Below are 22,793 nucleotides of genomic sequence, written 5' to 3'. Positions count from 1 at the left end.
CAAAAGTTTGCCCACATGTTCTATTAGAGGTTGTAAAGGCTAAAAACTCAATTTCTAGTTCCATGATGGCCATGTGTCCAAGTCTTGGCCAACGAAACAGGATTCTGCTTCTTCTGCCACTTCCACTAGGCCTGCACTTTGTGTACAATGCCTGGAGGTACAGCATTCATAGCAAATATGGTGGAACAGGAGGGAGGACACTGGTTCTTGATAACATATTAAGCACATAGTGATGGCCTCAATTTTGGCTGGAAACTTGTCTTTATTAAATGTTATGTGCTGAATTTTTATGTCTCCCCCAAAATTCATATGTTAAACCTAATCCCCAATGTGATGGTATTTGGAGGGGAGGCCTTTTGGAAGTGATTAAGTTATAATGGCAGAGCCCTCATGAATGGTATCAGTGTCCTTATCAGAGACTCCAGAGAACTCCCTCACTCCTTTTGCCACATGAGGATATAATGAAAAGACAACCATAAACCAGGAAGCAGGTGTGTACCAGATACCAAATTTCCCAATTCTAGATCTTGGACTTCCTAGCCTCCAGAAAGAACTAGGAGAAATAAATTTCTATTGTTTACAATCTACCCAGTCTATGGTATTCCATTAAGAGCAGCCCAAATGGACTAAGGCAATAAAATAGCTGCAGAATATAGTCCACACATGTAAATGTGGTCAAGTATAGAAATTAATGTAGAATCATAGTTTACAACAAGGCCAAGACCTGTCACTTCCTGTCAACACTATTTTGAACTTCTCTCACATAAACCACTAATTAAAGTCATGCTGGACTTCAGACAACTTCCTTAAAATAAGTATAGTATAAACTTCCCTGCCTGAAGACAGGAAACCTTGAAAAAAAATGTCTCAAAGTTTGTTCTACTTTCAAAAATCTTTATTCTTACATTTTATTGGTCTTTGATTTGATTCTCAAATCACTTGGCAAGCCCTTGGTAAAGCAATGTAATCTCTACAGTCCTATAAGGTGAGTTTACCAAACTGTTCAATGAACCCTTGGCAGTATATATTTGAGGAAAAATTATCTCATACTGGACAAAAGCCTTGGGTGCTTCCTGTCTATTTGGCTTTCTAGCACAATATGCAAATTTAACATTTGAGTTAACTTGAAGCAAAAGGAATATTTTTTAAATATATTTTAGAACTTTGCTAGAAAAACTCAAGGGTGTGTGTGAGTATTCTCAACATTAGCACCAAAGTGAAATCATATTAATCATGTTAATACATATACTTGGGGTGTAACTGCTATATAGATAAATATCACTTTACCTATAGAAATTTGGGCTATGGAGTCTGCTCATCATCCAAACTGATACTCATTTGCTGCTGACAAGGCAGTAGAGATTCCTCGAGCTAAGTTATTTAAGCAGATGTCAATTGGAGAGGATCACATAGGGCAGTGTTTCTCCCCCTCTGCCTATATTATTTCCTGCTGAGAGATCACCACTCATTAGTTGCTGCTTAAGGAACAGATTTACAGTAAAAGAAATTGATAAGTGGAAACTGACGAGCTGGGCAGAAAAGTCTCAACTGCTAATACACCACAAGCATGTATTATGTATCTGAAAATGTCAATGTATATATTGAAATACTAAATGATTACTTCTGAGTACACACATTCACATACACACACACACACACACACACACACACACACACACACACACACATATGGAGATAACAAGCGAAATGAGAATGACTAGGGAGAGAATTCTTTCCTTCTGTACTTTTTTGAGGCAAGGCCTGAATATGTGAATTAGTATTGACACAGAGAACAGGCACTTGTAGTCCTATGGGTTAAAGTTCCAGTGGGCACTAATGAGCATGCCTTCTAGCATTTCCTCATTAGACTCTGATTCTCTTCTTCCAGTTTCTGAACTCTTCCCATTACAAACTCCAGGTTCAATTAATATTAAAATATTCAAGAATCACTATTTTCAGAAAAAGTCAGCAAACTGCATCATCTTCAGTGTTTTCAATAATACATTGCACAGTGACCTTCCTTCACAAATAATTCATTTGCCACCTAAAATGTCACATTCTGAAACTAGCTATGTAATCTCAAGAAATCTTCCACAAAGATATTGCAAACAAGAGGAAGCTTTTCAAAAAATTGTCCCAGTTCATGTCCATGTTACTTTCTGAGCCAGTGCAAAAGGAAACACAAGTTAAATAAAGACTTTCTCACCCAGCCCCCAAAACAATAAGTCATGACAACTTCAATTATGGGTAATGAAAACAACTAACACATATAGAGCACTGGGGTTTAAAAAGGCTTGCACATCCATCGCCCCTTATGAAATACCATTTTTCTAATAATTATTTTGCCAGATAGCTACAAAACAGGATTCCTTGAGGCATCTTATTACTTGTCAGGCTAACTAAACAATGATTTGTAACAGTTGGTCAGATTTTAAGATGCAAGAGATAGCCACACATTTTGCAGAATTTTCAGTTTCATTGTTAAAAGGAAAGGGAGCCCCCTACTTGATGTCCAAGCAGCCATTTGGAACCTCTTCAGCAGTGTCCATCAAGATCACTTTTAAAGGGATCTAAACAGCAAACAGCAAAACTGCCATTTGCACCCCAATTACTGACATTATAAGGTATCTTAGCTGAATTGGGAGTTGTTTAAAGATGATCCCAAGGAGTTTTAGACTTGTCAAAGTAGAGGAATTTCTGGCATTATACAGGTTTAAATTTTAAGAACAACTTTACAGATTAAAAATTAAAAGGTAGTTCTCAAGGAGTTCAGGATGAAGTGAAGTCTAGATCTGTTTTTGGTAGATGTGAGGAGGGTAGGGAGTGGTCTACAAGGTGGGAAAAATACAAAGGCAGAGGACAAGTAGAAGAGTGATTGGCCATAGGGGATACTTTCGATTTGCTTTTAAAATTGGAATTCCAACTTCCGCCCTCAGAGCCATTCCAGAATAGAACTTGAATATTTATTCCGGTTTTTTTGTGTGTACTTCATTATTTTGCTTCTTGGTTAAGAAAAACATGAGACAGAAAAACAACTATCTTAAGCATAAAATACAACAGGATCTGTCTAGTTTATCTTGTAAAAATGTTTGCATTCTTATTGTTTTGTCTCCAGAAAAGTACTCATCAATTGCTTCCTTACTCATTCTTTCCCATGAATTAAAAACAAGTAATCTCCATCTCCTGTGGGGACTATATAGTTAGTAAAGAGCAAAGGAGATCATGTTGAATTATGTGGTTGATATTCCAAACTTTTGTCTATTGACTTGAAAGTCAAGAAGTGATTATTCTTACAACAAATATTTTGTGTTTACTGTGTGTCAAGTACTATTGCTAGACCTTTTAGATTACAACAGTGAATAAATTAGACAAAAATCCTGGCCCTTGTGGAAATTACATTTTAGGGCCACAGTATTAACCAAAGTAACATGCAGAATGTCCTGGTAATACTGGGGGTTTCTCTGTAAAATGCAAGCTAAAAAAAAAAAAAAAAAGGTAACTTTCTTATCAAATCTTCAGTGAAAATCCATTTATTATAGCTTTTGGATTTTTTATTACAATTTTTGAAATTTCATTAGGTACTTAATTCATATTCGTAAATCAGACATTATGTATTTAGCTTAATACAGTCAGAATAAACTGCTACTTAAAAATGCAACACATATTCAGCCTACAGTAGTTATAACAGCACCAATAGATTCAAATGCTTAAAGATAAAATATATAAATGATGAGTTAATAACAGAAGGGTTAACAACACTTAGAGAAAATATTTTTGGGGCGCCTGGTTGGCGCAGTTGGTTAAGCGTCCGACTTCAGCCAGGTCACGATCTCGCAGTCCGTGAGTTCGAGCCCCGCGTCAGGCTCTGGGCTGATGGCTCAGAGCCTGGAGCCTGTTTCCGATTCTGTGTCTCCCTCTCTCTCTGCCCCTCCCCCGTTCATGCTCTGTCTCTCTCTGTCCCAAAAATAAATAAAAAACATTGAAAAAAAAAAAGAAAATATTTTTACCAAAACTTGAGATTTTTTTTTAGTTCTTCAAAAAAATAAAGGTTAAAGAGTGGTTTTCTTAATGTCTTCTAGATTATATATATATATATATATATATATATATATATATATATATATATTTTGAAAGCTTCTACCCACACATATTTCTGCTATGGTAACATTTATGCTAATAATAAAATAAAAAAATAAAAATTTCAAAATACTGCACTTCATCTATAAGTCAAATTGCCATTTTTATAGTCATTGTTAGAATGTAATTTAGAATATATATATGTATATATGTACATATGTACATATATGTTTGTATACATATGCATATATGTACATATGTACACATATGTGTGTATACATACATATATATGGACATATGGACATATGTACATATATATGTATGTATACATATGTACATATATGTATGCATATATATATACATATATATATTCTAAATTACATTCTAACAATGACTATAAAAATGGCAATTTGACTTACAGATGAAGTGCAGTATTTTGAAATTTTTATTTTTTTTATTTTATTATTAGCATAAATGTTACCATAGCAGAAATGTGTGGGTAGAAGCTTTCAAAATCTGTTAGCTAGGGACTATAATAGAAGGATCCAGGGAATTCCCCAGAGTGATCTCACTTGTCGCTTCTGAAGGAATATTTGTTAAAATAGAGTGTTTGGAAAGGGTAAGTTAAAAATACTCTGGATAAAGAACATTACAAATGCAATAGACTAAATGCAAGCCTTGAGTGTCAGGAGCCTATGTTTGTATTTGCTCTAGTATATATTGCTATGAAACAAATGTCTGTCCCAGGACAGAATGTAGAAAGAACCATCTGGAAAAGTGTCACTAAATTTCTTCAACATAATATATTTTTTTAATGTGTCAATGAAGTTGCTAATGTTAGGACCATGGAAACTTTTTAACTGAAAATATTCCCAGTTAAGTAGAGGCACCTAAGAAGAAGAACAAGAGAACAATGAAATTATTTGATCTAGATCTTTTGTTTGTTTGTTTATAGTCATAATTGGCTTCATGCCCAGAAGAAATACTCTAGTTTCCAATTCCAATCACACTTACAATGATCTCTTAAGTTCTTATACATTAAGTGAAAATTCTGCATTAGCTTCTATGAAGCCTGAAGCCCAGGAGCAGTGGGGGAGTAGAGCTGTCTGTTACTGTGATGGAGATCCTAGCTTGGCTCAATGTTTACTCTTTTATGTTCATACCAAGACAGATGGGAAAAGAAAGGGGAAAATGATTATATGTATTCTATAATATTAATAGCTAAGACATTTTGAGAATTTAGGAATGAACATTATTATCAAGTGAATAGAGAGAGAGAAAAATAGCAGATTTACTTAAAATCACATAAACAAATATATGGTTAACACATTTTTCAAGGCCAGAAACCAAAGACAGGTTACTTGATTTACTTAATAAAATGTAAATGTCTCAGCTTTAAATCATAATTTGACTATGAATAGACCCCTATCTTTAGTGAGCTTAAATCTAGTGGGGGAGAAAAACATATACTATATTAAGAGTGGGAGAGAGAAACATAAAAACACCTTTTTAAAAATGCCATAATATCAGAACACACTGGAAGATCCTCTACCTAGGTAGCAGTTACAGAATTGGGAAGAGGAAAAAAAAAAAAAAAGACTAAGTATGAATAGGTGTTCTAGGTTGATAAAGAAGAAATGGGTATTCTAGACAAAGAGCTTCAAATGTACAAAGGCAAGAAACAAAGACAAAGTTTTTTTTTTTTTTTTCAGAAAAATATAAGTAGTTCAGTATGATCCAATCATAGGTTATGAATTTGGGGAAATTGTTGGAAAACCTTTATAGGTCCATGTCATAGTGTCCCTTGTAGCCAAGAAAGAAACTCAAACTTTTCTACAAGGGGTGGTATGCTCATTATGGATCTTAAGGAAGGGTAACCCTAATTTACTTTATTATTATTATTATTATTATTATTATTATTATTATTATTATTTAAATCACACAGATTAGGAGATGGTGGAAAAAGAACATGGTATTTAACGCCTGGGTTCTACATTAGTTTTCTCCACTTTGTTATAGAAATTCTTCAGGTCTATTTACGATCTGTAAAATGGGATGAATAATACTTTATAGTATTAGTGTGAAGATTAAATGAGATGTTTATTTAAGGTATCTGGAAGCTGGATATATTGAATAGATATGAGGAAAGATGTTTAAGATAAAAATATACATATGGACATTAGTTGATATAGATGAGAATTGAAGTTGTTGAAACAAAAGAAGTGAAGGAAAAATAATGGGAAGAGAACAGAGTTTGCAGACCTACTGAGCCCTCAAGAAGAAAGAATGGTCAGGATAAGAGGACTCAACAAAAGAAATAGGGATAGCGTAGTTTACAAAGCAAGAAGAAAACTTAAGGAATATGTATTAGTGGACAGACAGACAGTTAAGATTTATTTCTTTCAGGAATTCAGCCGACTGAAGTCTGGGACACAATTCATACCACCTTTTCTAACTGGATGACTTCCATGGAAGGAACAGCCACCTTCTGGGTGTGTATAATTAATGAATTAGTTATCCCTCTGGGGATTTCTCTTGTAACTAAGAGAAGATACTTAGTTTCAAAGATACTCTTATAGAGCACTGCATAATCTACTAGTTTATTTTAACAGTTGAGGGTCTCTTATGGCTGTCCCTATGATGAAAGCTACCATGGTCTTGGAAGCAGACAATCGAATGCCTGGCTTCTACACAAGGTATACAGTGCTAAGTGCACACATGTCTCTCTTGGAAAGAAAATGTCATTAGAGTTCCCAGACACTTCTCCCACATGCGACCTTCATAGTTGGTATACCCAGGTTGAATTGCTTTCCACACAGCCTCCCTCTCTGGTGACTGGTAAGCCTTAAGGTTCCCAACTCTGCCTGAAAGATTGAATCGAGGCCTTGACTTTGGAAGGACTACGTCTCAGTCTATACAGGTTGCTGTGCCAAAATACCAACAGACTCAGAAATTTATAAACAACAGAAATTTATTTCTCAATGTTCTGGAGACTGGAAGTCTAAGATCAGAGTGCCAGCATGGTCAGGTGAGGGTTATATTCCATGTTGCAGACTTTTGTTGTATCCTCACATTGCAGAAGTTGTTAAGGGGCTCTGTGTGGCCTCTCTTATAAGAATACTAACCCCATGCATGAGAACTCTGTCCTCATGACATAGTAACCTCCCAATATCCACCTTCTAATATCACTGTATTAGGCATTAAGATTTGAATACATCAATTGAGAGGGGAGGAGGGAATATAAACATTCAGACCATACCAGACTGCTTGACAACAGTCAGTTTGATGAGTCCTATTTCCCAAACCACTAACAGACTATTGGGTCAGATGTTTAGTTTTGATGAGAGCCCAGTAGCAGGCTTTTATGGACTGAAGGTTTATGTCCTTCCAAAATTAATACGTTGAAGCTCTAACTCCCAGTGTGATGGTATTTGAAGATGGGGTATTTTGGAGATCATTGGGGTAATAAGAGGACATGATGGTAAAGCCCTCATGATGGGATTAGTGGCATCTCAAGAAACGACACTACAGAGTCTCACACCTACCCCCTTCTCTCTTATGTGAAGATACAGCAAGAAGGCAGTCCTCTGCAACCCAGGAAAGAGGTCTTACTGGAAACCAACCATGCAGGCTAATAACTGCTTTTCAAAGAAAAAAATCTGATGGGAAATAATCTCTACAGGGAAAATTACAAATATAAAATCCAAAGATTTGTCATTTGTGGTTTGATGTTCCAATTGCAAAAACTGTCAAAGAGACTTGTACTTGCAAGAGGTCCTTTGAGTTGTGTGGCCCCATTGATGGAGGATGTGGCATGGCTTGGCAGGAAACTTCCCCTGCAGATGGCTGGTTTGGGCTCCACTCAAAAGATTGTGTAGGCGGATAAGTCCACAGAAAAAGCCAAACAGCACACCTAAGTGGGACACGTGTTGTCTCTGATACCCAAGAATCAAACAAGGTCCTGGACTTACTTTTTAGGAGGAGACCTGAAGGGGCAATAGTTTTTCTTTGATTGGTGGAGAGATTGGGTACTGTGAATCTGCTCACATAGCCCCAAAGAAGTTTAATTGGTGGGCAGGTTCCTGAATTTTATTCTGAGTAGTTCTGTTTTTAAATTACCCAAATTAAGTTTTAAAATAACGTCATCTTAGTTCCAGGAAAAGTAAGTATATTTACTTATAGTTTAAAGTGTGTAATAAAAGGATAACAATGACAACAACAAAAAGCTGTTTTTCTACTTGCAAAAGTAGATTTAGGACAGAAAAGGGTGATATCTTATTATTGGCCACCAAAAACAAAGTCTGAAGACATAAAGGTATTTATAACATTTTTGATGTAGAAGATTAATATTGTGTTTTCTTAATTTTTGTTTTAGTGAAAAGTCAGTTAAATATAACCATTGGATTTAACTTTTCTTTGTACAAATTGCTCCAAAACATGTCAAATTAAAATGGAAGCAAGCTTGGCCATGCAGCTTCAAGGATCTAGTTGGAAAGGAAAACTGAATGAACAAAACTACTAGCATCTGCCCTAGTGAATACAGTAATGCTACTGGGGCAGTAATGACAAAAATTACAAGAAGGGCTCTTTAATGTGGAGTACTGGCAAGAAGCCTGGCTCTTTACCTTCGTTATTTCTAATCTTGGCAGCAATCTCAGAAGATGATTATTATGATCTCAGTTTCACTGGGAAGGAAACTGAGACTCAGAACAGACCAACTACTTGTCCAAGACCATGTAGGCAGCCGGAGACAAACCAGGTTTAAACTGGACTCTCTCTGGATCCATTTCAGAAGGCATACCTTATGTGTTATTGCTTCACTGCCCAAAAGAAAAGAGTAAAATGGGATTGGAGGGAGAAAATGGGAAAGCTCAAACATCTGGGGGATTACAAAAAGTGTTGAGAAAAAGGGAACAACTGGTTAGCGAGGTACAAGCAAGAGATAAGAAAAGAAGACAGCACTGGGGAGCCTCAGCAAGGAAGGAGGCAGGTGGCCTGTGCCTCCCAAGAAATGTATTTTCCTGAATTAGTGGGTGAAAAGAATGGTGTTAGGTAAGACATCAAAAAGAACAAATGGAGAGAAATACCAAAGGAAAAGAAGGCAAAGGGCCATCAGAAGTAGAAGTAGGGGCACCTGGGTAGCTCAGTTGGTTAAGGATCAGACTATTGGTCTCAAAGTTCTTGAGATCAAGCACTGTATAGGGCTCCAGGCCGAGAACTCAGAGCCTGATTGGAACTTTCTCTTCCTCTCTCCCTCCCCCACCATGTGCATGTGTACTCCTGTCTCTCTTTCTCTCTCATCTTTCTCTCTCTCTCATCTTTGTCTGTCTGTCTGTCTGTCTCTCTCTCTCTCTCTCTCTCTCTCTCTCTCTCAAAACAAATAAATAAACTTAAAAAATAGAAGTAAAATCTAATAGGGGGAGAGGGAGAGAGAGGGAAGGAGGTAGGGAAAGAGAGAGCAAGTAACTGAGCCAGTAAGAGTACAAGTATGCAGGTGCACATATAAGCCAAGGAACTGGAAAATAATTCAGACTCAAAAGAAGTGAGTTAATGTGAATTGATAAAAAAATTTTAAATGACTTTCATAGTTCGAGCCAACCCAGAAAGCAAATGTAACCAAACACACATAACACAGATGCAGACAGAGGGTACTCAAGCACATATCTGTGCTCTCACTCTATAGTTAGCCAAAACATAATTTTGTAAGTTACTGTGAAATAATTTGAAATTTTATTAAAAATTCCAAGCAATCCGAGGCCTATGTATAATGTTTAAGTGACATAGAAGAATCCTATGTTTTCTATCTAGAACCAACTCCTTTGAGAGATATAACAAATCCAGTAAGTAATTAGATACCTATTGTTTTATATCATTAAAATGGTCCATTTAAGGTCATACAGTCCTAACCTTACATACCTAAACAAAAAGACCACTATTTCCACACATTTTAAAAATGTAAGGCTTTGGGTGGCTGCATTGACTTCCCTTGAATCTGTAACTGCTAATTCTTGTGACTGTTGTTAGTGAGAAGTATACTGGTTTCACACAAACATTTCCCAGCTTCATGGGAATTTACTTTATGTTTCGTGTGTGTGTGTGTGTGTGTGTGTGTGTGTGTGTGTGTGTGTGTGTGTAGCTTTTGTTGTTGTTGTTTGTTTTGTTGTTTTTACTTATTTTATTTGTAAGATTTTAAGTAATCTACACCCGACACAGGGCTTAAACTCATAACCCCAAATTCAAGAGTCTCACACTCCACCAGCTGAGCCAGCCAGGTACCCCTACCCTGTGTTAATCTATGCACAAAAAATATTTGGATGGACTAAAAATATAGACATAGCAATCCAGGTTCTTTGTTTTAGATGCTCAGTGTCACACAGGCTCTGTGTTGAGTACTACAACTAGGATTCACAGTCTTTTGTGTCCCATCAGACTTTGAATGTTTACTATGAACTTCCTACATTTAACACTCTACCTCTCAAAAAGTAACAATTTTTATCTATCTGATTTACTATGCTTCATTTATGTTTGCATGTTGAAAAAGTGGAAAATAATCTTGGAAAAAAAATTGATAATCTTCCACTTCTTGAAAAGTATCTTTCACTCAATATCCAATGGTAAATGTTTGACCAGCTTCTATTTTCCAAATTCTGTATTAGACGCAAAGAATCCGAAGTTGAGCAAGGGACACATGATACATTCACAAAGATTACAGTGTATCTGGACATAAAATAATTAAAATATATTTTATGGATTATAAAAAGAAGTACAAGTTTCAAAGCAAATTTATTTCGAGGAGCATCTAAGCAAGGTTTGTAAAGTTAGAGAAAACTCCTGGAAAGAAATGACCTCAAAGTTGAGTCATTCAAGGTGAAGAAATACTAGCTAGATATAGAATATAAGGTGACGTTTGTTGGGTAGGCATATCCAGGGATACAAGGAAGCTGATCACCATTCATTATGATTGCCTCACAGATTGCAAGTGGTGAGAGAAGAATCCGGGAAGACAAGTAAATGCCAGAACTTAGAACTTTGTAATTTACCAAAGAGGAATTGCTCAATCAACAGTTCTGATTTCAGGAGTTTGTGATTTATGCAGTCTTATAGGAATGTCAGCTTAAAGAAGGTCTGTGCCTGGTTTAATGTTCTGATGTTATTACCTGGAAGGTCATAATAATTTTTGAATAAGGTGCCTTGCCTTTTATTTTTTTTATTCTTTCTGACAAATTATGTAGGTAATCCTGCAGTTGGAAATATATTTCACTGCATCAAACAAAAAACAAATGTGTGGTTAAAAAAGACAAAATTTTTTTTCTCTCTCTTATTAAAAAACAAAAATTTTGAAGCTGAGAAATCCAGGGCTGGCGTGGCTCTTCTGTAGACATCCAGAACTCCCTTCTTCATAGCCCCTTCACCATCCTTAGTGTGTAGTTCCTATCCTCATTCATTTATTCAGGGAATGCCAGGATAAGAGTTCCATTCTGGAAAGATCATCCTGGCCGAAAAGTGAAGACAAGTTGAAATCAAAGGCAAAAATTCTATGGTGTTAAGGTGATCTTGGCCTGAGTTGGTGGTGGAATTGAAAGGAGATTGCCAGTGGGGCCAGAAAAAGTGACAAATATTAGCTATCTGGGACTAGAATACTTGGAATTTGGTGACGGGCGGTGAACAGCAAAGATGAAGGAATCAAGCTAAAGGCCAGGTTACTTAAGAAATTTGGTGGTTCATAGTGCCATTCAATGAAATATAGAACAAAACAGGTCAGGGAAGCAGAGCTATTTTTAAAAACCCATGGGATAGTTCAGTGACAGGATTTAGGACTTGGTTGTATCTACAGGCCTGGAGCTGAGGAACAAGTTGGGAGCTAGAGACCAATTTGAGGGAAGCATCAGTATAGGGACAGTATTTGAGGTAAGAGTAGTTGAGATCCCTCAGGGAGGCATTAACCTAAGAAGATCTAAGAAAACATATAGGGAATACAGCCACAATTCTAACTTAAAGTGTTTGTAAGCAGCCTATGGAAAGAAAAACTAGTCTAAGTTTTGATTGATTTACAAGAGAAGACCATACTATACCTATAGTTGAAAAAATAATTATTCACATTAAAGATCTTTAGTCCTGTGCCATCACTGCATAAAGAGAAGGAACTAAGTGTCATTCAGAGTCCACCTGCATACTATTTCCTCTGTCTGGAAGGCCACTGCTTCAATTCTTGAATAAGTGTTATTCTCGTCATTCATCAAAACCTAATTTATATGTATCACACAATGTGCAAGGCACTCAGGCTATTGTGGAGAGCAAGATAGACAAGGTCCTGCCTTCATAGACTTCACAAAAGAAAACCATTTTTTTGGAAAAAGTCATTATTGTTGTGTCAAGTGATAAAAGGAGAAGTACAAGGGTTTCTTCAACCTCTAAGAAGACACACAGACAAAGTGCCCCTTCCCTTGGGTGACCTCTCTGCCTGTTACTATTTTTTTCTGCCTTGTACTATTATAGCAATTATAACATTATATTATATGCATCTTTACTTGCACAGGTTTTCTTGTATTTTGCATACATATCCAGATTGATGATTTCAGAGCATAAATCATAGTGAATTCCTCCTCTGCTAAAAATAACGTCATTGGTAGTAAGAGCTAAAGTCTTTACAATAACCTACATATTCTGCTTCTTGTTATCACTCTGACCTCACCTCCTACTTTTCTCTTTTCACATTAATCCATTCATACTGGACTTCCAAATTAAAACATACCAAGAGTTTGGCCTGGTTAACTTTAACCTTTGTTCTAGAAGTTCCTTCTGCTTAGAACTCCCTTTCTCCAGACACTTACTTGGGTAATGCCCTGACTGCTTTCAAGTCTTTGTACAAGTCTTACCTTCTCAATATGGACTTCCTGCCTAGCCTGTTCAATGCCATACACTTCTTCTTCCCACATTCTAATCTCCTTTGACCCATTGTAATTTTTCTAAAGCACAATGTAATATATTAAATACTTATTATTGTTGCTTCTTGCTTGTTTACCCCTCCCCCCAAAAATATAAGTCAAAAGGACAGGAATATTCACTTCTCCTGTCTCCATTGTATCCCGCCTACCCAGAACAGTGGTTGGCACATAATTAGATGCTCAATAAATATGTATTGAATGACAGAATGAGGGTCTCCTCACTATACTGTGAGCTTCTTGAGACCAGACACTACATTTCCTTGCCTTTGTATCTAGAACATCTGCCATCTCATATCTGTCATACTCTCAAAACAATATATGCAGAATAAATCAATAACCAAATAAAATAATCAATTAATGAATGATTATAGCATTTACCCAGAACAGTTTTACTACATATAGATAGATAGATAGATAGATAGATAGATAGATAGATAGATAGATAGATACTGGGAATATACATAAAAATATTTTTTTATCAAATGTCAGGAGCCAGGATGGAAAATATCAGGGTTCTAAATTTGTATGCCATCAAAAGCAGATGAGAAAGAAAATCTCTTTAAATATATGATGTCATTTCTACACTTAAGACTGTTTTAGTACTGAAAAGGCATTTAAGCTGAATCTAGAAGAGGATGAAAAGTAAATAAAATCCTATCGTAGTCAACATCTCATGCATTGGACTGCCAGAACTTTTCATCACATAACTGGAAGTTTGCACCCTTTGACCAAATTTCCCCATTTTCACTTCCTAGCCCCTTGTGCCTGGAAACCACTATTCTACTCTCTTGTTTCTAGAAGTTCAGCTGTTTTTAGATTTCACATAAAAGTGAGATCATATAGTTCTTGTCCTTTTCTGTTGATTTATTTTACTTGGCATCCTCAAGGTCCATCTATGTTGTCACAAAAGGCAGGAATTTCTTCCTTCTCATGGCTGAATAACTATCCATATATAACATATATACATACAGACACTCATGTTTTTTAATACCCTGGTATTGTGAATAATGCTTCTGTGAACATGGGAATGCAGATACCACTTCAAGATCCTTATTTCCTATAGATATATACTCAGAAGTGGGTTTGCTGGATCACGTGGTAGTTCTATTTTTAATTCTCTGAGGCACCTTCATACTGTTTTCCATAGTGGCTGCAAAAATTTACATTCCTACCAACATGCACAAGAGACCCTGTTTTTTTTTCTAAATTCTTGCCCACACTTGTTATATTTTGTCTTCTTGATAATCATTCTAAAAAGTGTGAGTGATATCTCTAGCTTTGAATCATATTTCCTTGATGATTAGTGATGTTGAGTATCCTTTCATGTACCTATGGGCCATTTATTACCTTCTTCTGAGTGTTTTACTCAGACACTCTGCCTATTTTTTAATTAGATTTTTTTTGATATTGAGTTATATGAAGCTCCTTACATATTTTGGATATTAAACCCAATATAAGATATATGGTTTGCAAATGTTTTTCCAACTCCATAGATGACCATCTTCTTTTGTTGATTGTTTCTTTTGCTGTGCAAAAGCATTTTAGCTTGGTATAGTGCCACTTATTATTTTTTTTATTTCTTATGATTTTGGGGTCATAGCAAAAAGCTTGCTTCTCAGATCCATGTCAAGGAGTTTTTCCTATATTTTCTTCTAGAAGTTTTATGGTTTTGGGTTTTACAGTGACTATAGTTAACAATACTGTATTACATACTTGAAAGTTGCTAAGACAGTACACCTTAAAGGTTTTCATCATACACATTAAAATATAATTATGTGAGGTGATAGAAGTGTTAACTAACCCTACTGATGTAATCATTTTGTAATAGATACTTGCTGTACCCTTTAAACTTATATAATATTATACACCAATTAGATCTCAATAGGACTGGGTAAAAACATGTTAAAAATCCTATTGTATCAGATGATAGAGCCATTCTATAAGAGTAAAGGATTGAAATAATGTTTCTGGATATGAATTCTAACTGAATACAATATACTAACAAAAGATGTATATGAATCAGCAGAATAAAAAAAATACTTAGAAAATCATAATGTTGGCAATATAAAAATATCTACTTTTTCCAATACAGAGATAAGTATAAACTGGGAAATCTAGAGTATTTGGAGGGGGAAAATTCCTATTTATATGGAAATAATATTTTTAACTGTTAGAGTAATAAGCAAGGTAGGCACTTAATCACCTGTTCAAGAGTCCATAAAATGATGGACCAGAGTTTCCATATAAGAGAAAGTTTGTAAAAAGAAGTTAATAAGAGCAAAATTTCTAACAAACAATAGTATTCCATTTATTTAAGAAATGAAAGAGATATTTTGAATAGAGTAAAAAAGGAAAAAAAAAACATAAACCATACAATTAATTAAAGACTTTTTTAAGACAAAGGTAAAAGGAAAACAGGAAGAGACCTATATAGAAAACCCAATAAATGATAGACTTTCCATATATATAGACCTTTTCCATTCATAAAGAGAGTAAAGAGTGGTGGTCAATTTCTGAGGTTGAAGGTGGAGGTAATGAGAAAACTTAAGAAACTATCAATAATGTAGAAGTTATTCGTGGAAGAATTTCAGGAAAAAATAAATGAAGAACAGGGTTAAGAATGTCACCTATTACTAGGATACCATTCTGGAGAAGCCAAAGTGTATGTGGTAGGCAGTTTTTTTAAGGGGACAAATATTTCTAGATTCTACAAGACTCAAAAGCTGCATATATTAAGGTTTATTTATTTTAATCCCATTGATAACAAAAAATATGAACAAATAAGAAAAAGGAAAAGAGCAAATATAAATACTAATATATGATATTTTTTTGTCTCATCTCTTCTCTTCTTTTTTTTTGGGGGGGAGACAAAAATATTACAACATAGAAACATTTTACAATATTGATGACATCACTATGTTCCAGGCATTTGCTATGTTCTTGGAATAATAGCAATCAAAGAGATACGTAGAGTCATTTATGTGTATCATCCATTTGTGCCTCATTGCAGAATTCTTTGTCCATGGTGGAATAGCTACTGTGTCTATTGGTATATCCACACTAAGGAATGCTAGATATTTTGAGCTTATCAGACTTTTGTGAGACACATACTTAGTCTCTTTTGTTTTTCCCTCTTTCTTGGAAAAGTATGAAATATTAACTACCTCAGCTGCTTTCCAAGGGGATGTTGTACTTTTGCATAATATGAATTACCTTTCCCTACCCCCCAATAATAGAATCCTTCCCGTGTATTACCTGATTACAATACACATACTGTAGTTCTCTGATATATCAAGAACCTGTTCCTGGTCTCAATTTCTTTATCAGTCAGGAAGGGATAAACTACAAACATCCTGGATATTTCAGTGACTTAAAACTACAAAGTTTATTTCTAGCTCATACTGCATGTTTACCAGATAGTGAGGAGGATATGTTCATCTCAGTCACTTAAAATATCAGGCTGATAGAGACTGTATCTCAACACAGCTTTAATGTTCAAAGAATGGTGGAAAGTCATCATTAAAAAAAACACACAATGGCTTTTAACACTCACTTATGCCTGGAAGTGACACCTGTTACTTGCATTCATATTTCATTGGTCAATGCAGGTTATATTTCCATCCCAGAATTTATTTATTTATTTATTTATTTATTTATTTATTTTTTTTTTTTTTATTTTTATTTTTGGGACAGAGAGAGACAGAGCATGAATGGGGGAGGGGCAGAGAGAGAGGGAGACACAGAATTGGAAGCAGGCTCCAGGCTCCGAGCCATCAGCCCAGAGCCTGACGCGGGGCTCGAACTCACGGACCGCGAGATCGTGACCTGGCTGAAGTCGGACGCTTAACCGACTGCGCCACCCAGGCGCCCCTCCATCCCAGAATTTAAAAGCATGGGAATGTATAATCTTGCTTCAGAGAGAACATCAAATATATCTTCGAAAATTAATACAGTCTACCATGTTTGATTCTCTTACCTGGCAGGCCCAGCACATGTTGACCTTGTCTCTCTACTTACTTGCTCCCTAATCACTTTTTAAATAACTGGTCTGGCCCCACAATTTTAGTAATCCATTAATCTCCCCTCTCTGGTTCTTTGGATTAAGGTTGTTGCTTGATTCTCATCAGTACATTTCCCTAACATTATTTGCACCACAGCTGTGTCCCATATCAGCCTCACTCTTTTAGATTTCACTGAGAAAGTTCTGACCCTCTCTTCCTTCCTTGTTTCCCAGAATATGTCCTTAAGTGTCATAGCAGAACTCATGCTATGTGCTTTACAAATTCCTATTTTCCTCTTCCTCATCACAAAAGACAAGTAGATTTTTCAGCTTTGTTTCTTGCAGTTGGGTTGAGGCTGTGTAATGGAGTTCTGCATAGGTTGACCAGCTGGAAAGAAGTCTCAGTCAGCCCAGCCTTCCTACCTGAAGCTATCATAAACAGGCCAGCCTTATCCAACATATCAGCTAACCAAAGATACATGAGTGAGTTCAGGTAATATCAAACAAACCTGTTATATTACAGAAAAAATAACCATCTGAACTCAAACCAATCTGTAGAATAGGAACTAAACAGTTGCTGTTTTAAGCCCCTAGGTTTTGGAGTGGCATATTATACAGCAAATACTAATTTATGAATCAGCTTATGACATACAAATATCTAATTCTTAAAATGCATAATGCTTGTGTTTGCCAATACCCTTCAACAAAATAGGCGCTTGTTTAAACTACATTTGTGTAAAACCTTATTAAAGTTCTCTGATAAACAAAAGCCATCTATTCTGTGTCTTTACCTTTTAAAAAATTTTAAATCTTTTTAATGTTTATTATTGAGAGAGAGAGAGAGAGAGAGAGAGAGAGAGAGAGAGAAAATGAGCAGAGGAGGGGCAGAGAGAGAGAAGGGAGACACAGAATCCAAAGCAGACTCCAGTATCCGAGCTATCAGCACATAGCCTGACCTGCAGCTTGAACTCCAGAACCACGAGATGATCATGAGCTGAGCTGAAGTCAGATGCTTAACTGACTGAGCCATCCAAGTGCCCTAACCTTTTAATAGCACAAAGAAATATCAGCAATATTGAAACTGAGTTTAACCTTTTAATGTGATAGGATTTTTAGCCAAGGTTCACCTTTTTTCAGGAATTTCTAGAAGCAGAAATATTGTTTAGAAATTTGTTTTTCCTAGAGAAAATTTCCTGGCATATAATTATTATTTGAATTTTTTCACATAAAGTATCCCTATATCAATGTTAATTTCTAATATTATCATTGTATTCATCATTTATGCAATTACTTTAAAAAACTGTTGGATAATACTGTTAGCAAATCCATGACTTCCAAAGTTCATTTGCCAGCATTCTTTTATCTCTAATGCAGAAAGAAATCAACTAAGTTGTCTTCAAAATACTAAGAAAATGTAAGTTCAAGTAGTTTACGCTATTTCTAAATGAAAAGAAAATCATTAAACAAAATAAGATGTGTTCTTCAATATCATTTTAAAAGGACTTCAAGCAATTTTATAAAGAAACACAATGAATAATAAGCTATTATGAAGTTACACGTGGCCATGACTGGAGACCCCAAAGGATCATATGTGAATAAATTTAGTCAGCCCAATTAGACACCATGTTTAATTTCTTTCAGATATCACAGCTGGATGCAAAGTACTAATAGGGAAATCTATTATTTCGAGATGTGTACCAGCAATCATAATTTTATTATTTTGCATTCCACCCATAGCATAGGCAACCACCAGAATGTTTGTTGAATAAGTGCGAACTATAATAGGAAATGGAGGCACATGGCCAGTAGAATTCAAGAGGAAACATGGCAGGTCTTCATTTCTGGATTTAGTTTTTCTGTTCTGTACATATTCTTTCAAGCTGTGCCATTACCAACTCAATTCAGATCTATTGACCTGTAAATACAATTACATATTTCATTGCTAAATTAACTAAGTAAATTAACTTTTAATGAGTTGCATTACCCATTGAACCTTGGAAAAAGGAAAATCTTTACTAAAATCCATCTCATTCCACATTGACTTCTTGTCAAATGGGCATTTTGACCCAGATAATCCTTTGGTTGCCAAGGAATGCGGAAATTGCTGCATGCTATGAATCATTGTCTAAAATAAAATGAAAAAAATATATATAATTAACTCCATATGGCATTTTCTTTGACTCATTTGATATAGGACAAGTTTTTATACTTTTCTTAATTAAGCGTCTCAAAATAAATTCCATTTAAAGAACTTATGAAAGTAACCTTGCAGACTCAATATAAGAATACGTGGAAATATGTAGTCAAGAATATTCTGTAAGTAATTAATACTCATTTGTTGATAATTTCTCTAGAAAGTCAAAACTAGAGCAGAGTTAATAATATTATTTCATGTTCCAAAAAAACAAAGATAAGGGTTTATAATTTTTAGTATGTTTAATGGAACATACTGCAAAATTTCCACAGAGCTTTAATATTGTACTTTAAAGGCATTCTAATTAATTTTTAAAGTGGTCTTAAAAATTAGATCACATTATTTTAAATATAACTGAGGCCATAAATGAACAGTCTTTGATTTAATTCTTAGTTTCTTTCATAAACTAAATATATTTGTATCTGTACAATAGTAATATTGTTGATATACCAGCTATAATAATTTTGGAATACATTGTAATAACTGATAAAAAAATGTTTATCATACTATTATTCAAATCATATTTAGACTTTCCATACAGTTTTAGATAACATTTAAATTTTTTTCAAAAATGATAGATAAGGATATTTCCTATATATCCTTCATTTATATTATTCTGATATTATATAATAAAAATGCCTTTATCTTATTTCTGCCTTGGAAAAGATTTAATATGCAATTCACTTTGGTGACTTCATAATTTCTTAATCAAAATCTATAACAAATATATTTTATATTTTGAACCAGTATACACACAGAAACAGAAACACACAATCACAAATACAACACAGAAAATAATTTTTATGCCTGAAGTTTCCTCTTATTCATTCTAATCCTTTTACTTTTTTTCTTTCAGTTTTATTGAGATATAATTGACATACAGCACTATAGAAGTTTAAGGTATACAGAGTAGTGACTTCACTTACACATATTGAGAAATGATTACCACATAAATTTAGTTAGCATCCATCATTTTATATAGAATGAAAAAAATGGTTTTTTCTTTGCAATGTAAACTTTTAGGATTTGCTGCTAGAAACTTTCAGATATACCATACAATAATGTTAACTATAGTCATCATGCTGTACATAACACCTCAAGTACATATTTATCTTATAATTGAAGCTTGTACCTTTTGACCACTTCTATCCAATTCCCCAATCCCCTACTCCCTACTAATAGTAACCATTGAATCTGATCTCTTTTCATACGAGTTTCGTTTTTTTTTTAAGGGTTTACATATAAGTGAGGTCATACAGTATGTGTGTTTTTATGTCTGATTTATTTCACTTAGAATAATGCCCTTAAGGTCCATCCATGTCTTTGCAAATGTCAAGATTTTCTTCTTTTTTTTATGGCTAAATACTATCCTAATACATATACATGAAACACATTTTCTCCATTCATTTCTGTCCTCCATTTTATCCATTCATCTGTTGAAGGATACTTAGGTTATTTTCATTATGTTAAAAATATGCAAATAACACGGGCATGCATATATCTCTTCAACATTTCCTTCATATGTATACCTAGAAGTGGGATTGCTTGAACATATGATAGTTCTATTTTTAATTTTTTAAGGAGCCTCCATACCATCTTCTATAGTGGTTGTACCAATTTACAACTCCACCAACAGTGCACACTGTCCCTTTCCTCCATATCCTTGCCAACACTTTTTTCTCTTGTCTTTTTGCCATTCTAGCAGGCATGAAGTGATTAGTATCTCATTGTGGTTTTATTTTGCATTTCTCCAATGATAAATGATGTTAAGCATCTTTTCATGTACTCATTGTCCATTATATATCTTCTTTGGAAAATGTCTATTCCATTTTTAATTGGATAACTTTTTTGTTGTTGTTGATTTTCATGAGCTCTTCATATACTTTGGAATTTACTCCTTACCAAATATTGTCTCCCATTTCATAGGTTGCCTTTTCATATTGTTGATGGCTTTATCTGTTCTGCAGAAGCTTTTTAGTTTGATGTACTCCCACTTGTTTATTTTTATTCTGTTGCTTGTACTGTATGTGTCATATCCAAAAAATTATTGCCAAGACCCATGTCAAGGAGATTTTTCCTATGTTTTCTTCTAGGATTTCCAGCCTGACATTTAAGTCTAATCTATTTTGAGATAATTTTTGTAATCAGTGTTAAGATAAGGGTCTAGTTTCATTCTTTTAAATGTGACTCTCCAATTTTCCCAGCAGTGTTTATTGAAGAGACTGTCTTTTCTCCATTGAGTATCATTGGTCTGCGTGTCTGTTTTTTCGGCAGTGCCATACTGTTTTGATTATTGCAGTTTTTTATTATGGCTTGAAACCAGGAAGTGTGATGCCTCCCACTTTGTGCTTCCTCAGGATTGCTTTGGCTATTTGGGGTCTTTTGTGGTTTCATATAAGTTTCAAGGATTCTTTTTTCTATTCTGTAAAAATTGTCATTAGAACTTTGACAGAGATTGTGCTGAATATATAAATAGCTTTGGGAAGTATGGACATTTTAACAATGTTAATTACCCCAATCCAGGAACGTGGGATACCCTTCCATTTATTTGTCTTCTTTGATTTCTTTCATCAGTGTCTTGTGGTTTTCAGAGTCGAGATTTTCACCTCTTTGGCCAAATTTATCCCTTAGTATTTATTGTTTTGATGCTATTGTGGACAGAATTATTCTCTTTATTTCTTTTTCAGATAATTTGTTGTTCTTATATAGAAACATTACTGATTTTGTGTAATAATTTTGTATCCTATAATTTCACTAAATTCATTGATTATATATAGTAATATTTTGATGAAGTCTTTAGAATTTTTTATATATAAAATCATGTCATCTGCAAATAAAGAAATTTTACTAATCTTATTATCATGAGATGAAACTATAACCATGAATTGGTCTTTTTAAAAAGTGTCACATATAAGGAGTCTTCTCAAAAGGTACCCTGGAAGGAGAAAAATGTTTAAAACTACAAAACAGCAATCACTTTTTATTGGGAAATATATGTATTGGAATTTAAATACACATAGAGATTTCTCTTTTAGAGAGACTAATTTATGGAAAAATAAAACTTTGTGAAAATTGTTTACTTTCTAAAATTTATATTTTTTGTTAAAAAGATTAAGTGTAGGGGGAAAGAACTTTAAAATCTTAGAGTTAACAGAGATTGAACTTGAACTTCTCTGCAACTCTGTGAGCTGAACTGAGAAAGAGCCATATGTGAGAAACCAGCTGTCACATGGCAATGAGTGTTGCTTCAGTGTTCAAATCAAAGAACTGGACCTAAAGAAATCAGAGTAATCAAGAACAGTGTTAAAATACAGGGAGTTATTAGAAAACAGAAGCCAAAAATGCTATATGTCTACGAATTTTTACTGATAGAAAGCCAAACTAAGCTGTCAGAGATCTGTAAGAAGAGGGACACAACAAAGTCAAAGAGGCAGGTGTCATTTTTTCTCATTCACAACCACATTTGAAGGTAATTATTTCTTTTAAAATGTACATGCCCTAGCTAAAGGCTGCATCCTTATCGAAGGACAGTGGTACTGTGTATGTGTTTGTATGTATGGTAAGACAGAGAAAATCA

The 22,793-nt window shown here is 34.7% G+C and overlaps 1 long non-coding RNA gene across 2 annotated transcripts in view; it reads left to right on the top strand.

The window, feature by feature from the left end:
• Positions 1-22,793, top strand: part of LOC123385059 — a 156,896-nt gene that overhangs the window by 111,841 nt on the left and 22,262 nt on the right. Inside the window, exon 2 of one of the 2 annotated variants that reach the window (XR_006597071.1) lies at positions 6,484-6,569. The exons of the other annotated variant lie outside the window; for it this stretch is intronic. This is a non-coding gene — a long non-coding RNA (uncharacterized LOC123385059). The remainder of the gene's footprint in view (positions 1-6,483; positions 6,570-22,793) is intronic. 2 annotated transcript variants of the gene reach the window in all.

The sequence above is a fragment of the Felis catus genome, chromosome B1 (genome assembly GCF_018350175.1).
Source record: "Felis catus isolate Fca126 chromosome B1, F.catus_Fca126_mat1.0, whole genome shotgun sequence".
In the NCBI taxonomy this organism is placed as follows: domain Eukaryota; kingdom Metazoa; phylum Chordata; class Mammalia; order Carnivora; family Felidae; genus Felis; species Felis catus.
This window is presented reverse-complemented; position numbering and strand designations above follow the sequence as displayed.